The sequence below is a fragment of the Hordeum vulgare genome, chromosome 5H (assembly GCF_904849725.1).
Source record: "Hordeum vulgare subsp. vulgare chromosome 5H, MorexV3_pseudomolecules_assembly, whole genome shotgun sequence".
Lineage (NCBI taxonomy): Eukaryota > Viridiplantae > Streptophyta > Magnoliopsida > Poales > Poaceae > Hordeum > Hordeum vulgare.
In genome coordinates, this window is record NC_058522.1 from 506,974,695 (window position 1) to 506,987,161 (window position 12,467).

Here is a 12,467-nt window from a genome sequence, read left to right on the forward strand (position 1 = left end):
TGTGCAAGCTCCAGCGCTCCATCTATGGGCTAGTGCAAGCATCTCGGAGTTGGAACATTCACTTTAATGAGGTGATTAAAGCGTTTGGGTTCATACAGGTTTACGGAGAAGCCTGTCTGTACAAGAAAGTGAGTGGGAGCTCTGTAGCTTTCCTCATACTGTATGTGGATGACATATTATTGAATGATATAGAGATGTTGGAGAGCATAAAGGCCTATTTGAACAAGAGTTTTTCAATTAAGGACCTTGGAGAAGCTGCATACATATTAGGCATCAACATCTATAGAGATAGATCGATGCGCCTCATAGGTCTTTTGCAAAGTACATACCTTGACAAGATATTGAAGAAATTCAATATGGAAAACTCAAAGAAAGGGTTCTTGCCAGTTTTGCAAGGTATGAGATTGAGTAAGACTCAGTCACCGACCACGGCAGCAGATAGAGAGAAGATGAGTACTATCCCCTATGCTTCAGCCGTAGGCTCTCTAATGTATGCCATGTTGTGTACCAGACCTGATATAAACCTTGCCATAAGTTTGGTAGGGAGGTACCAAAGTGATCCCGGTATGGAACACTGGACAACGGTCAAGAATATCCTTAAGTACCTGAAGAGGACTAAGGAAATGTTTCTCGTTTATGAAGGTGACGAAGAGCTCGTCGTAAAGGGTTACGTCGATGCTAGCTTCGACACAGATCCAGATGACTCTAAGTCACAGACCGGATACGTATATGTTTTGAATGGTGGGGCAGTGAGCTAGTGCAGCAGCGAGCAAGAAGTCGTGGCAGCATCTATATGTGAAGCGGAGTACATAGCTGCTTGAGAAGCAGCTCATGAAGGAATTTGGATGAAGGAGCTCATCACCGACCTTGGAGTGGTTCCAAGCGCGTCGGGTCCAATGACACTCTTCTGTGATAACACTGGGACCATTGCCATAGCCAAGGAGCCCAGGTTTCACCGGAAGACGAAGCACATCAAACGCCGCTACAACTTCATCCAGGACCATGTCCAGAGTGGAGTAATAGAGATTTGTACAGTACATACGGATCTGAATGTTGCAGACCCGTTGACTAAACCTCTTCCACGAGCAAAACATGATCAACACCATAATGTTATGGGTGTTCGATACATCACAATATAACTAGATTATTGACTCTAGTGCAAGTGGGAGACTGTTGGAAATATGCCCTAGAGGAAATAATAAAATGGTTATTATCATATTTCCTTGTTCATGATAATCGTCTATTGTTCATGCTATAATTGTATTAACAGGAAACAGTAATACATGTGTGAATAAATAGATCACAATGCGTACCTAGCAAGCCTCTAGTTGGCTAGCTCGTTAGTCAATAGATGATCATGGTTACCTGGTCATGGGCATTGGATGTCATTGATAACGGGATCACATCATTGGGACAATGATGTGATGGACAAGACCCAATCCTAAGCATAGCACTAGATCGTATTGTTCGTATGCTAAAGCTTTTCTAATGTCAAGTGTCTTTTCCTTCGACCGTGAGATTGTGCAACTCCCGGATACCGTAGGAGTGCTTTGGGTGTATCAAACATCACAACGTAACTGGGTGACTATAAAGGTGCACTACGGGTACCTCCGAAAATGTCTGTTGGGTTGGTACGAATCGAGATCGGGATTTGTCACTCCGTGTGACGGAGAGGTATCTCTGGGCCCACTCGGTAGAACATCATCATGAGCTCAATGTGACTAAGGAGTTAGTCACACGATGACGTGCTACGGAACGAGTAAACAGACTTACCGGTAACGAGATTGAACAAGGTATAGGTATACCGACGATCGAATCTCGGGCAAGTTCTATACCGACGGACAAAGGGAATTGTATACGGGATTGATTGAATCCTTGACATCGTGGTTCATCTGATGAGATCATCGTGGAGCAAGTGGGAGCCACCATGGGTATCCAGACCCCGCTGATGGTTATTGGACGGAGAGGTGTCTCGGTCATGTCTGCGTGTCTCCCGAATCCGTAGGGTCTACACACTTAAGGTTCGATGACGCTAGGGTTATAGGGAATTGTTATACAAGGTTACCGAAGGATGTTCGGAGTCCTGGATGAGATCCCGGATGTCACGAGGAGCTCCGGAATGATCTGGAGGTAAAGATTGATATATAGGATGGATGGGTTTGGACGCCGGAAATGTTTCGTGCACCACCGGTAAAGTGTCGGGACCACCGGAAGGGTTCCGGAGGCCCACAAGCCCCGGAGGGCTCCACGGGCCAAGTGCGGGAGGGAACCAGCCCCTAGGTGGGCTGGTGCGCCCCCCACACCCAGCCCATGCGCACCAGAGAGGGAGGGAGGGGAAACCCTAGGCGCAGGGGACGCCCAAGGCCCACCTAGGGCGCCGCCCCCCCCCCCTTTCCCTGCCCTGGCCGCCGCCCCCTCTCCCATCTGGGCTGCCGCACCACCTAGGGTGGGAACCCTAGGGGTGGCGCACCCCCCTCCCCTCCTCCTATATATAGTGGGGGTTTTGGGGCTGTTTCACACACAGTTTTCCATCTCCCTCGGCGCAGCCTTGCCCCTCTTCTTCCTCCTCTCCCACGGTGCTTGGCGAAGCCCTGCCGGGAGACCTCGTCTCTCCATCGACACCATGCCATCGTGCTGTCGGAGATCTTCCCCAACCTCTCCCTCCTCCTTGCTGGATCAAGGTGCGGGAGACGTCACCGGGCTCCACTTGTGTTGAACGCGGAGGTGCCGTGCTTCGGCACTGGATCGGAATCACACCGCGATCTGAATCGCCGCGAGTACGACTCCATCAACCGCGTTCTAGCAACGCTTCCACTTAGCGATCTTCAAAGGTATGAAGATGCACTCACCCCTCTCTCGTTGCTGGTCTCTCCATAGGAAGATCTGAATATGCGTAGGATTTTTTTTGAATTTATACTACGTTCCCCAACACATTGGTGCTTATGGCTCTCTTCATTGTCATTGTTTTGCGTTTTCTGAAATTCTCTTCATTGTCGTCCTTTTGCATTGTCTGAACCTCTCTAGTTATGGGGTCTTGCATGAGCCAGTTGTACGTGACTTGACGACCTGCCTATCAGAGTCTCCCGAATTTTCTAGAGCCCACACTCGACAAAGTAATGACACCTGACATTCCTATTTTAAAACAATAAAAAGAGAAAAGGTTTCCCGAGTCTCGTTGAGACAAAACTCGGCAAAGTTATGACCCCCTGATATTCTTATTCAAAAAATGAAAAAGAGAATATGTTTGTCGAGTCACCATTAGGGGAAAATAGGCAAAGAAAGACCGTTGTCACAGCTCCGTTGGCTGCTCTACAGCAGGGCCCATGTGTCAGACTTTGGCGAACTTGAGATTCTGCCAAGTTTATTTTGTTTGATGAGTTGTTTTTCACTCGAACTAGGCAAAGTATGAAGTCTGCCCTGAGTTGTTAGTTACTGTCGATTTCAATATTGAATCAAACTCGACAGATATAAACTTTGTCGTGTTCCCGATAGAATGAACTCGGCAACGTTTTGAAACTCGGATAAAACCAGATTCTAGTAGTGTTGGTTTGTAATAGAATTATAGAAACCTGCTAGTTTCTGCGTTTTCTCTGTTTCGGGTGTGTGTGGCAGTGTGGGTTTGTAGCTTCAAGAAGCATCGATACTTTAGAAATCTGTGTATCGTTGTTCAGTACTTTTCCGATACTCCGATACGCCAGATACGCCTTCGATACGGGTATCCCGAAGTATTGTCTTTTTCGATGAAAAAAAATGGTGATACGCGTATCGTCGAAGTATCGCCATTGAGTATTGCTCATGCCTTGATGTATCGTTGTTCTGTTTATATAAGTAGTGGATGCATACTCTATTGATGTAGTAGTTGGATCAAAGTGCTTGCTAAGGATGCTGCTTGTTGGATAAAATTGCTTATCGATGCTATTGGCTTGTTGCTTGTTGATTTTTGTGGCGTAAAATTACTTGCTGTCGTTGTTGCTGCCTCCTATTGCTAGGAAAGAAGATAGTTATAAATCATGGCATCTTTTAACTTTCTCCATCATCATTTGAGCATTACTGATGTGCATTGTTTGCTGATTTGGCCCACTCATGCAATCCAAAGTTGCTCATTATATAGGTTTGTCATTTGACAATCTCATGCTTTTAAATTTTAAAGGTTTGTTGATTTTATGATATCATGTTAATAGGTATTACAGTCCAAATTAGTTTGGTGTAGTTGATGGCCGATTGGCCATGTTACCCCATTAATGATAGTGAGATTTTTTAAAATAAAAACAAGAAAGTATCACTAGTAGGAAAAGGACCTTTCGTTCGGAGCATTAGTCCCGGTTGGATTTTGGACCAGGACTAAGGTGACATTTGTGAGCTCTAGTCCCTATTGGTGTTACCAACCGGGATTAAAGGGGTGGTGGGAGGCTGGCGTCAGGCTAGGGCCCCTTTAGTCCCGGTTGGTATCACCAACTGGGACTAGAGATAGACCTTTAGTCCTCGTTGGTGATACAAACCTTTAGTCCCGGTTGGAGATACCAACCCGGACTAAAGGGTTTTAAAAATTTCTTTTTTATTTTCTATTTGTTGTATGTTTTCACTTTCTGTTTTAAATTTCTTATATCTTTTAGGACATTTGATGTTTTTGAGTGATTCTTTTTGAATTAGATTCAAAATTTTGTCTAGTTTCTGTTTGTGCCTTAGTTTTCAAATTTGAATGGTTTAAATTTGAATTTGTTTCAAATTTGCTTCAAACCCTAGATTGTAAATAACTTGAATTTTAAAATAGTATTAATTTAACTCTTTTTCCTTCTAGTCACATGTTAGATTGTTGTCACAGTAAGATTTATTTGTCTATTTTTAGAATAATTTAAATTAGGATTTTAATTAAAACACTAATGTTTTGCTTATAAAGTTGTTTTAGACATTTAATTGTTGTTTTTAATTGTTGTCACTACAAATGAACTCTGAAAATGTTGAAACTTGGCATGGTATCATCATTTAGACCACATAGCATGTGATAAAAAGTTGAGTGGGTTAAAGCAAAAACTGGATGCACTTCGTGTACAAACTGGACCATCATCTTTGAAGTATGAGGGTTTCACACGAAAACTCATCTGTTACAAAGGCATTTCATTTTTAACTTATTTCAACTCCAGACTTTTTGTGCATTCACTATGCACCATTCTAAGCCACATCTTCAAATTTCAACCCTTTCTAACTTCATTTGCTACTTTTCATGCATTTAATGATTTTTTGAGCTAAATGACTCTGAAATTAAAAAGCAATACAAATGAACACTGAAAAGGTTGAAACCTGGCATGGTATCATCATTTCGACCACATAGCATGTGCTAAAAAGTTGAGAGGGATACAAAAAACTAGATGCACTTCGTGTACAAACTGGACCATCTCCTTCGAAGTATGAGGGTTTCAGACGAAAACTCATCTGTTACAAAGACATATCATTCTTTTAAACTTATTTCAACTCCAGACTTTTTGTGCATTCACTATGCACCATTCTAAGCCACGTTTTCAAATTTCAACCCTTTCTAAGTTCATTTGCTACTTTTCATGCATTTAATGATTTTTTGAGCTAAATGACCCTGAAATTAAAAAGAAATATAAATGGACACTGAAAAGGTTGAAACTTGGCATGGTATCATCATTTCGACCACATAGCATGTGCTAAAAAGTTGAGAGAGTTACAACAAAAACTGGATGCACTTCGTGTACAAACTGGACCATCTCCTTCGAAGTATGAGGGTTTCGCACGAAAACTCATTTGTTACAAAAGACATTTATTTTTTTGTTAACTTATTTCAACTCGAGACTTTTTGTGCATTCAATATGTACTATTCTAAGCCATATCTTCAAATTTCAACCCTTTCTAACTTCATTTGTTACTTTCAATGCATTTAATGGTTTTTTAAGCTAAATGACCCTGAAATTAAAAAACAACATAAATGAACAATGAAAACGTTGAAAGTTGGCACTATAGTTGGTAGGATTAGTTTGGCTATATTAAAAAGTAACTTTTTTTGTCACTTTATCATAATTAACTTTAGTTTCTGTTGTTTGACAATAATTTTATTTCTGTAATTAGTTAAAATTACTTCATTTCTATGTTAGTTGTTTCTAATTTTATTTAAGAAACGAGTGCGATATTTGGATTCCTCACATTTTTCTGATAATAATGGTTATATTATTTGTAGAATTTTGATTTATAGATTTAAAGATATTAATTATGTCATATTAAATGAATAAATGACAAAAAAATGAATAAAATAGTATTATTACTTATTTGATTTTCATTGAAATTCAATATTATTATTACTACTTATTTTATTTTGAACTTTTAATTTATTTTGTATTTTTTGTTTAATATGCTTTTTAAGTATTATTCGAGTTTTTATATTTTTTTTGCTTTTTTGAAGTTTTTTTCGGTTTTTAAATTAATTATTTTTGTTTATTATTCATCGTTTTTTATTTTAATAATTGTTTGAAATTCAAAAATTAAATCATGTGACAAAGGGTAAATAGGATTGATAGCTTACTATTGTCAAGAAAACAACAAGTGGAGACTTGGAAACTAGTGGAGATAGAACCGGAAAGTTAAGCGTGCTTGGCTGGATTAGTGAGAGGATCGGTAACCGACCGGGAAGTTAGATGATTTGAAATGATTGGAGTGAGTGATTGGCGGGAAGTTAGACGATTTGAAATGAGTGCTCCACGCTGGAGCAGTGAGTAGGGGTGATTAGAGATTAAATTTTCAAATAATTCAAAGATTTAAAATCATAAAAAAGTTAAAAAAAGTGAGTAGGGGTGATTAGAGATTCAAATAATTCAAAGATTCAAATGAGTGGAGTGAGTGATTGGCTGGGAAGTTAGACGATTTGAAATGAATGCTCCACGCTGGAGCAGTGAGTAGGGGTGATTAGAGATTCAAATAATTCAAAGATTCAAATGAGTGGAGTGAGTGATTGGCTGGGAAGTTAAACGATTTGAAATGAGTGCTCCACGCTGAAGCAGTGAGTAGGGGTGATTAGAGATTAAATTGTCAAATAATTCAAAGATTTAAAAATCGTAAAAAGTTAAAAAAATGAATTTGTTTTTTCTAAAAAAATTGTTTTAAAAAATTTTAAAAAAATGGTTTAGTTCAGATTGGTAACACCAATGGGGACTAAAGGTCCTCGAGCCCCAGCAGCCACGTGAGGGTCTTTAGTCCTGGTTCGTGGCAAACCGAGACTAAAGGGGGGGGGGGGTCTATAGTCCCAAGTTAATAGTCCTGGTTGGAGAACCGGAACTATAGCCCCCGTTTTCTACTAGTGTATGAACGCAATTAGGCAACTAGTGGGGCTGTATATTGATCTCATCTCATATATTTTATTATGTTGGTTTTTATTACATGTCATTTTATCATTATTTATATATGCTTGCCATATCGCCGTATTGCTGTTTCTAGAAATTGTTGTATCCCGTATTGTCGTACCCGTATCACCGTATCAGTGTCACCGTATCGGTGCTTCGTTCATTGAATGAAATCGGAGAGCGTGGCCTCCCTTATAGATGCTAAATAAAGACTATGTTACTAATGGTGATCCTTGATGGGTGAAGCTCTTGACGAAAAATTAGCGCGTTGTAAGAGTCCCAAATCTTTCAAACATTCACAGCATAGAGAGAGCAATTCAAGGCCAGATATTTGGGTCAAGCCCGGGCGGAGAAGGAGCTTCCCAAATGCCTCCCAAGGAGGAGGGGGCCCCGACGCCCAAGTGGAACCACACGTGAGAGGCGGCTGAGCACCGCGATGCAAGGTGAACTGCGTCTTCACAGGGATCATACAACGTGGGATGCAGAATGAGGTGCGCACTTTGGTATTTGCATGGTGGCAATTTCCCTTCAACGTCGGACGGTTGCGAGGTCGACGACTACTATTCATTTATTAGTGATGATCATCTTCAAATTTGAGCAGAAATGGTTTCAATCAAATAAGGTTCAGTTTTATTTCACACGCTGATTTTTATAACAACCAAAATATCACAGCTCGTTTACCCCTGACCCGAGCGAGGCGCGGGCAAGCAGCGGAGACGGTATATGCACCGAATCCCGATAGCTTCGCACGACGACAGGCGTAATAGCCTTGATTCCTTCAAGCGCTGGATGCGCTCGCCTCCACAGGAAGCGGACGAGGTTGTTAGTGATTCCCTTGATCTGGCCTATCCTTTCTCCACCTCTCCTCCTGCTATATATACGTGTCTCGCCCGGCAGAGTGAATCATCATTCTCTTTCTGAGCTCTACATACACGACTCGCAAAAGAGAGAGAGCAGATCAGATCGCATCTGCGTGCTGCGCCCATGGAGGGAAGAAGCGCTCTCTGTTTCCTCGTCGTGCTCGCCCTTCTCGCAAGCCCTACTCTCGCAGGTACGTACCTGCATGCCCCCCTTCCATTTTACATCATCTCTTTCCTCTTTACAACCTTGTCTCATACTCCCTCTGTACCTAAATAATTATAGTTGAATAGAATTAGTCTGGTTTTTTTGAACTACAATTATTTACCGTAGAAAAGATTTCGAACGATAATGTTTGTATGTTTGTTGGCTATCTGCATCTATGCATTCATATCTACGTGTTTACAATTCTATGCATGCATATCTACCTGTTTATAATTCTATGCATTGCAGAACAAAAATGCTACAAGGAGCGCTTCTACTCCATGATATGCATGAAGTGGCACTGCGCGATGGAGTGCGTCAACCAGAGCCCGGAACTGTTGCTCAAGGACGCCCATTGCACCACCAAGCACGTCGTGATGCGCTACTGCAACTGCGAGATGTGCACAAAGGAGTAGACTACTCTAGTCTGGTCTAGTTAGCTAGGGGGGCGTACCACCAATAAGTCCATACGTAGCTAGAGAATAATACAGTAATCTAGGAGTATGCATGTCGTCGATGACATACATGCATGCATGTCACTGCTAGCTAGTACGCCTCGGCTTGAGCAGATCTATTTTGGAATTGATCAATAAAGATTCTGGATGTGAGTTCCGTTTTGTTTCGTCCTGATTTGATTGTATGTTGGCCAGATTCTTCATCAACCTTCGCATGAATTATTTTTTCTTCTGAAATATGGGACCTTCGCATGATTTAAGTAGTGAGTATGAAAACATGCTTAAAACTAACGCATCGATCGATATTCTGATACATAACCAAGGTACAGGGTTGGTCAATATATATATTCGAAATTAATAGGAATCGTATTACAAAATAATTCGCAGTTGAAATGTTTAAAACACTCCTGCAATATGCATGGTAAACATTATCCATGTTGATCGAAAACTAAATTTCATCTGTCAGAACTTGGTGGCTTGCTTCTTTGTCCTCTCGAATGGGTTTTTGAGGCACTTCATGGGTTCGAAATCGGTTAGCTCGTGCGGCGCGGTTTGTACGCGATCGGTAGCTTTTTGTTTTGTCGACTTGACGATGAGCATTACGTACGTGAGTTTGTTGAGCCACGACGCGCTAGCGTGGGATAGCACGAGTGGTTTGGATCATGGCGTAAAGCTCTGCAGGCTTAGCTGATCTTGTTTGCATGTAATAACAAGATAAACGAGAAAAGATGTAATTCGCATTCTACCTCATGTATCCACCGTGATATGTGAGCGGATCGGACTGATTTCAAATCAAGCATTCCACTATAGGTCCACATAATTTTTTACATATATGAGAGAGCCTCCTAGCAAATTAAAGGGTCGTTGGAACTAGCACAACTTGTATGACGTATATCCCTTTGTGTGGGTGTAGCTCGCGTCCCTCCTCCCCCGCGTCGCCTCCCCGAGCGAGGCGGCTGGGGGCTCCGCCGCCAGCACGCCGCGGGGCCCTGCCCACGTGGTACTGGCGGCGACGGGTCTGCCCTTCCCTGCGCGTGCAGTGCCCTTGTTCGGGCGGTGGCGGCTGGCGGCGGTGTGGCCCGTTGGAGGCGGTGACATGGTGGCTCTCAATGCGGCGGCACAGCCGTTGGTCGTGGGGCAGCGCAGTGGCGCTCGCGGCTGGCGGCGCCCGCCAGGCCCAGATCTGGGCCCGTTTGGGCCTCATCTGCGTTTGGGCGGGCCGGTTGCTCGGCGCTCGGCTGTTTCGCTCCTTGGTGGGGCGAGATGGTGGCGGTCTGCGGCGGTGTTCATCGCGTCGGTTGGCTAGCTGCAGCACGGGGTCAGGGACTGTCCGGGCCCGGCCGGGCTGTAGGGCTTGGCAAGTCCTCGTCGTCGCGTCCGTTCGGCTCCGCGTTGGTGGTGGAGGTTGTCCCCTCCCTTCGATCGAGTGGTGGTCGCTTTCGTGGCCGTTGTTTCCTTCTCTCCTTCACGCCTCGTGTTGGCAGCTCAAGTGAGACGGCGAGGGTGGTCCGGTAATCGTGGTGGCACAAACTGGTGGGCGGTTGAGTGGGTGGTGCACGACGAAGTGTCTGGATCTTTGTCAATCAGTGCCCAACTGTATCTTGAGACCGTGCACTCTTGGAGAGAGTGGCACCATGAATCAGGCCCCGCCCCACCCACACGAGCTTGTAGAAGACATATGTTGGTGATCTCTAACATCCTGAATGGGGAGAGAGTGTTTCGACAACTCCACAAGAACATCCGAAACTTTGTAGGTACCTGGACATGCCATAATGCCTTCCATGCACTTTCCTGAGTATTCACCCTTGAGTACCATCCAGCCATCCTATACGTGGATGTAACTGAGGATATCCCATTCTTTTAAAAATCCCAACTCTGTAAGTCAGGGATATTCGTAGTGCATAAAGGGATGCCCATGATAAACTTTGCATCGAAAGGAAGGAAGATCTCATCAATTATTTGCTTGTTCCATGTTGCAGTGTTGTCTATAATGAGGTCGGACACAGACTGAGGTGGGTTCGGCAACAAACATCCATACGTCTGCATCATCTCTCCCATGGGGAGCCAATTTTCATCCCATATGGATGTATCTTGTCTGTTGTCGACCCCCTTAATCAAGCCTTGTTTAAGTGTGTCTTCGCCCTCAATAACAGATCTCCATATCTAACCGGGATGATTCCCTAGAGTTGCATGCAACATGGAGGAGCTTGGATAGCATACACTCTTTAAAATCGTTACACTCAAAATTTCAGGAAGTTGCAATAGGCGACATGCCTCGCGTGCCAACATTTCCAGATTAAAGAACTTAAAGTCTTTAAACCCCAACCTTGCCATACTTTTGGGTTGTGTCATCACCTTCCAAGAAACACAATGATTTTTGCGTTGCCCGCTCTTACTCCCCCACCAAAACTTCTGAATCAACATATTAAGATGCTCACACAAGCCCATGGGAAGCTTAAAGCAAGACACGGAATAAACGGGTACAGCTTGCACCACTACCTTTACTAAAATTTCTTTACGCACATTTGACATTGTCCTTTCAATCCATCCTTGGATTTTGTACCACAAACGATCTTTGAGATATTTTTTCCACAAACAATATTTGCAAGTTATAATGCTTAAACTAGGGTTCTCTCACAAATGGGTGAAAGTAGTGATGGACCTAGTTAGCTCACTGGAATTCCCAGTCATGTTCAATGGGAAGAAACTCCACGAATTTAAACCTTCGAGAGGGATTCAACAGGGGGATCCGATATCCCCATACTTGTTCTTGTTAGCATCAAAGGGTCTTTGGTGCCTCCTGAAATCTAAAAGTGAGTCATCCAACTTGAGTGGCATACAAGTAGTAGCTTCGACGCCGCAAGTAAACTATCTCCTATGCGTTGATGACAACCTGCTATTTTTCAAGACAAATAGTGTGGGTGCTATAGAGGTGAACCACGTATTGGATATTTACTGCCAAGCCACAGGTCAGCGAATAAATTATGCCAAATCATCTATGTTTTTCGGTGAGGGAGTTCCTGATAGTCTAGCAATGAAAACAAAGTTTTGTTTAATGTTCCCAACACGACACCACACCACTACATCCCTAATAGCCAGGTTGGACGGGAAAACAACTTCACCAACAAACAACAATGAGACTCTAAATGAGAAATATTTGTGTATGCCTTTGATACGTCTCCGACGTATCTATAATTTTTTATTGTTCCATGTTGTTATATTATCATTCTTGGATGCTTTACAATCATTTTTTGGGACAAACCTATTGACGTAGTGCCCAGTGCCAGTTGCTGTTTTTTTTTGCTTGTTTTTCCCTTTGCAGAAAATCAATATCAGATGAAGTCCAAATGTCATTAAACTTTTTGGAGAAATTTTTTCGACCTGAAGGAAACTTGATGACCAAGGATGCTCATGAGGGGAGGCCCAGGCTGCCCACTAGGCACCACGGCATGCCCTGGCCCCTGGCACGCCCTGGTCGCTAGTGGGGGCCTCGCGCACCTCCTCCACCATCTCTGAGCTCTATAAGTATCCCAATATTCGAGAAACCCTAGAAGAGTCGACAAAAAATCGTTTCAGCTGCCGCAAGTTCCAGAAGCGA

The 12,467-nt window shown here is 43.1% G+C and overlaps 1 long non-coding RNA gene across 1 annotated transcript; it reads left to right on the forward strand.

The window, feature by feature from the left end:
- The first annotated feature begins 8,143 nt into the window (after positions 1 to 8,143).
- LOC123452450 lies at positions 8,144 to 9,071 on the forward strand. Its single transcript, XR_006632601.1, has 2 exons — positions 8,144 to 8,403; positions 8,664 to 9,071. It is a non-coding gene; the product is annotated as an uncharacterized LOC123452450 (long non-coding RNA).
- The last annotated feature ends 3,396 nt before the right edge of the window (positions 9,072 to 12,467 follow it).